Source organism: Propithecus coquereli, unplaced genomic scaffold (genome assembly GCF_000956105.1).
Source record: "Propithecus coquereli isolate 6110/MARCELLA unplaced genomic scaffold, Pcoq_1.0 Scaffold135, whole genome shotgun sequence".
NCBI classification, from domain to species: domain Eukaryota; kingdom Metazoa; phylum Chordata; class Mammalia; order Primates; family Indriidae; genus Propithecus; species Propithecus coquereli.
In genome coordinates, this window is record NW_012137747.1 from 2,924,930 (window position 1) to 2,930,643 (window position 5,714).

At 41.9% G+C, this 5,714-nt stretch overlaps 1 protein-coding gene across 4 annotated transcripts in view; it reads left to right on the forward strand.

Annotated features, from left to right (window-relative positions):
- Positions 1-5,714, forward strand: part of CAST (calpastatin) — a 104,024-nt gene that overhangs the window by 47,938 nt on the left and 50,372 nt on the right. The window lies entirely within an intron of this gene.

The following is a 5,714-nucleotide window of genomic DNA, read 5'->3' on the forward strand; positions in this document are numbered from 1 at the left end:
AAAAAAAAAAAAAAAAAATGTAGCATGTAAGAGTTGTGGAACCATAGAATTCTGAAAGCTGACAGTCTATAGGTCAAGAAACTGAGTTCCAGAGAAGAGCTGCAAGTCACACAGCTTGCCAAGGGCAGTCTTCCTCATCGCTCTTTTTTTTTAACACATTAAACGCAATTTTGTTTTATTAAAACCAATTCAGTTCACACATATTCTTTAAAACAAACATTTCAAAATCCACTGCATCTTCAATCAGAAAGAGTCTCTCTGGGAAGATTTTCTTCATGTATCTTACATTTCAGTGTCCTTAATATTCCTGGGAAGAGTATATGAATGCCCACCTAATTTAGAAGGACTTTTCATGGTTTACCTCTCATCACTCTTTATGTTAAACACTTGTTGGCCGAAAGTGCTTAACTCACAGGGTTCTGTAAATCCTCACCAGACAAACCTCTAGGGGAGGGACAAGAAGAAAGTAGGCTATCTTTTCTGGGTCTGACTTCTCTGTTTTGCTTTATCTTGGGCAGCCAAAGGTCAGACATAGTTGGAATTATTTCATGCTTCAAGAACAGCGACTTAGGATCCCTACAGGCAAAAACACAACTTCAGAAAAAAAAAGCTGCTTTTCTGTTCTTTGATGACTAATCTAGGGTGTGTGGCTTGCTCTTCTTGCTTACAAATTATTACTATCCCAGGAAAAAAAACTCTGGAAAACTGAAGTTTGCAAAGCAATGAAAATGAAGCAGTTACCCTGTAGAACTGAAAGCTCAACTTCTTGCCTTCTATGGATTTTTCTAAGCACTTGGGGTGGTCCAGTGTCAGAGTTCATAATCAGATACTCAGAGGGTGTGGCACGTGGCCAAATGGTCTCCAATCCTCCTCACTTGGATTTAGATCACAGATCAGTTGTGGCTATTGTTGCAGTTGCCAGGCAACATTTGGATGTTTATTTTGAGGTCTGCTCACATGTTGCATCAGAGGCCAAAGCTTCATGTGTTCTCTACTTCCCAGAGCAATAGAGCTCAGGCACTTTATTTTTAACTGAAATACATGCTTCCCTTGTAATATATTTTATGAATGTACAGAATACCCAGCAAGCTGTAATCATCTTCAGTTTCCCCCTAGAATTATCTAGGGGGAACATTAGTTCAAATTGCCTCATTTTGTAGCATTCTACTTCATGTAACCTGTTGCTCTCTGGACTTTGTTAGATGACTGTACTGCAGGTCTCTTTAAAAGCACCATTATTATACTTAATAATTAAAGCTATTGCAAGAATGTATGTCATGGTGTGACAGCATGGCAAACACTAGACATCAGAATTTTCATCTCCTGGAGTGAATAATCCATCATTATAGAAAGAAAAATGTAAACTTGTATTCAGTAAAGGTCCATAAATGGTGTTTGTAAAGAATGTCAGTGCTTTCCTTAGAAAAGTCCTCATTAGCAACCTATTGTTTGTTGCAGGTGTCTAACAGGAAGCTCAGGGTTTTTTGTGTATACGTATTTTTTTCTAAGTTGAACATCCTCCAGTTGGTGACAATGATGTAAATGGTGTTGAAATTATGTTTTCCTAACCAGTTTTCTGACCCGTGCTATAAACACATTTCCTGATGATCAAGTAATAAAACTCATATAATGTTGCTTTTGAGCCACCAGATAATACTCTTGTGTTTATTCATGCATAAATTTATTTATTTATTCATGCATTTATTTAAAAATACTTGTGAAGCAACTGCTATGTGCAGGCTCTGGGGATGGGATGTATAATGACTTATACAGGCCTGGCCCTGCCCTCATGGAGCTCACATTCTGCTGTCTTGTAGATCTTGTGCGGAAAGTACTTTTTTTTTTTTTTTACATCAGTGATTTCATTTCCTTCATTATCTGAGATGTGGTATTGAATAAGAACCTGATCATGGTTCAGAACAAATTACTTGTTTTTCTCTTATACATCTAGCAGAGCTAATTCTGAAAGTTAAAAATTAGTTATTGATTTGTCAGATTTCCTTAATTTAGAAAATTTTTAATATTTGTTTTTTGGTTTGCCCAAATTGTCCTGATATTTGGTATCTAATTTGACTGTCACAATAACCCTGTGGGGTACGTGGTATTCCCATGATGAAAAACCAGATACTCAGCAGGTTTAATTGACCTCTCGTGGAGTCAGTGCCACTTAGAAGCCGCCAAGACTGAAACTGAAGTCTTCTGATTTATTAACCATGTTCTTGAATCTAGCTTTTAAAAAGACGTTAAGGTATTAAAACTATGTTTTATTCTCTGTTTAAATGAAACTCAAATTGACAGAAAATGAAAGCCAAGATTTGAATCAACAGTGATTTTTTTCGAGCCCATCTCGGCTACTCTACACTCAGCACCATGGTAGGTGCTGGGGGGAGTAGAAACGGCCCCGCCCCTTGACAAATTTATATTATGATCGCTCCGTTGATAAGACATGACATACACTTAGAAAAGAGCTTAGTAACCCTCCAACACAGAATATAGGATTAAGTGTTCAAGTGAGAAGTACAAACATTTGTAAGAGTTGAGAAGATGATACGAGCTAAAGCAGATACAGGTGTTGTATCTTGAGCTCAATCTTCAAGGGTAGGGAAGGTGGCACCTGGGCAGGGAAGAGGCTTTCTGGGAGTGAGAATGGCAAGATGAAAGGCTCCAAGGTGGAAGCGAGCGCGATGGTGACAACAATAACTAGCATTTGCGCAGTGCTTGTCAGCTTCCAAGCGCTGTCATAATTGATTCATATGCATCAACTTATCCTTAAAATAAGCTTAAAGCAATTCTCAGAACAATTCAACAAGGTAAGCATTGTTACTATTCCCATTTTGCATACAAGGAAACTGAGAGGGTAAGTAACTAGCTCGAGGTGGCACATGCATTAAGTGTCAGCTGGATTCTGCCAGACAGTCTCAGTTCCAGAGTCCCCTCTCACACTCCTAACCAGGGTGTCGCTGCTTGATGAGGTGCTCAGGAGATGGGAGGACACCGTCCTGGCTGCAGGGATACTTGATGTGGGGCCATAGTGAGAGGATTGAATAAGTAGGAGAGGTCAAATCATGGGGAAGGTAAAAACCAGGCAGAAGTTATTGGACTTTGTCCAGACACAGTGGGAAACCATTGATAGTTCATCCGTGTGGAAACATGGTGCACATTTATTTTAGAAAGATTAGTCAGAGAGCCATAGTCAGCAAGTTGAAAGATAAATGAGGATGGGGTTGGGGAAGGAAAGAGGAAGGCACAGAAACTATTAGAAGGGCCTTGATGTAATCCAGGTGTGAGTAATAGGTGAGTAGACCCGGAGCGGGGGTGGCAGTAGAAATGATAGAATGGTGATGAGGACAGGAACCCACACTGCTTCTGAATCCAGGTGACTCAAGCCCAGGAGATTCCCTACACCAACTCCAGAGCCAGCTGGTATTACCCCTAATTTACAGATGAGGGAAGGAAGGCTCCAAGAGGCTAATTAACTTGGGCTAATAAGTACTGGAGCAAGGATTTGAGTCTGCATCTGTCTTTCTTATCTTCCTCTCCTTAAGGTAAAATAATGTAGTCTGGTGATAATAGGGTTGCTGATAAGGTTTGAAGAATTGCTCACATAATAAAAGATATTTAAAGTCATGGGAAGAAATCAACATTCAGAGGGAGCGATAATATAAAAGGTAGAGGGCTTGTGACTGAATATTAATAAACACAGAGAAGAACAGAGCAATGGGAAGAGGCTTCCAGAAGAAAACAGGTCAGAGATTTGGGGAGAGAACCTAGGGCTCCCAGTGCCGCGGCAGCCAAGGAGGAGAGTGGTCATGACTCAAAATGAAACCGCTGGTGGATCTCCAAGTGGAAAGGAGAGTACATACATGCAGCCTGATGTTCTTAGTAACCCTCAGCAAACAAAGGCAGATCCAGGTGTGTGGCTGGCGACTCGTGTTGCAGGTAGGAGGATAGGGAATGCAGCCAGTGGTGGGAGGGAAGGGAAGGAAGGTGTGGCGTGAGGAGAAAGACTTCTGATGCCATCCTCTGTGTGCACTTTCTGAACAAGCCAGCTGGGGGCATGGGGAGAGGTCCAGGTGAGGCTGCATGGCTAGAAGGAGGTGAAGAGGATTCCCACGACCCACCTGGAAGTGTCTGGCTGGAGGCTGAAAGCCTGCTGGGAGCCCAGGGAGAAGTGGAAGGACTCTATTGTGTGTCAGACAGAAGTAAGGTGCTGAGGGAGTGACTGTCCCATCACTGAGGTGGTGGCAGCAGAATAGATGAGCAGACATTTAGGAGCCTGTGCCTTCTACAGAAGCCTTTACCCTCCTTTCGTGGGCCACTCACCAGGACCTGCAGGCTCACAACCCTCTCCACTCCCATCCAGCGTCTCAGGATGGTTAAGGTTGGTCCTGGCTCTTTCTTCTTCTCTCAGCAGCCTCACTAGACACCCTGCAGAATTAAGGAAAAGCCCTGGATAGAGACCTGTAGTGATAAGAATGGGGGGTCAGCAGATTAGTGCACCCAACAGACAGCTGTTTTTAAGGGGTCCCATCCAGTGGAGGAGACCATTCATTCATGATGCAATTATGTGATTACCTCTGTACGTGTTGCTATGGGGAGTGAACTGGGATTGGAGAGGGGATGCCCACTAAGACTGATGGCAGTGGTGCACAAGTTATGATGCCAGGGCTGGGAGCCAGTGAGATACACCTTGACGGGGGCATGGGATTTGAATATTTTGGAAGAGAAGCACACCCACCCGTGGTACTTGCATGGAAAAATATAAAGGGAGAGATGAGAGAGATGTGCCTTAAAACAGGAATAGACTGGCTGCCTGGAGTGGAGGTTCTGCAACGGGAGGTGAGGTGGAATTGGAAACTGGGGGACTTTAAAGGCAAGAGAAAGGATTTCTGTGTCTTCTGTGTGATGCAGTGAACAACAGGAGTCATTGCTGGTTCTCCTTTAGAGGGAGATTAGTCTGGCCAGAATGTGTAGGAGAGTAAAAGGGAGGGGTTTGCAAGGCCTTTGCAAAATATGTGTGAAAAAAGAAAGCAGTTTTCATTTTCCAAGTGTCTTAAAACCATATTGCCTTGCTCTCACATCTCTAATCATTTACTCTGTTGAACTTCCTGAATTCTTACTGTAGCAAGTAAACAAATTTAAAGAGATTTTATTAAATAATGCCAGGAAATAAGACATCATACTGGTTAAGTACAAGATAAAATATTCATTTTTTTCTGGCCTGCAGCCAATCTCTTTTATTAGTATTGGTTTACTTTAATGCAACTTGACAATACAGCAAGATTATTTGAGGTGGGCCTGAAACTGACTTAGAACTCAAATATTTGTTTTGTCACACAGGTCTCTCTCTTCATACCTCCCTTAAAGCATTTTTAAACGAAACAGTACAAAAGAATTTGAAATGAAAATCTTTCACCAGAGGTAACAAATTTTAAAAGTTGCTAGTCTTTACAGATAGAATAAAAATTGAACAAGCTACAATAAGCCAGAGTTGAATGGGTTAATAATGGGTTGGGCCTACTTCCCTTATTTCCGTCCCCCACGAAGCAGCTTTCATATTTCAATTTCAAACTGCTTAGCGCCTTAGTGAGGGGATAGAACATTCATGGAAGAATCTGTACTGAAAACCGGAGGGGCCAAGGCCTTCCTGTGAATTCCCATTATAGCCTGCTCCATGCTTGCTTAGAGCTATCCCGTATAAAGATTTTGCTGTT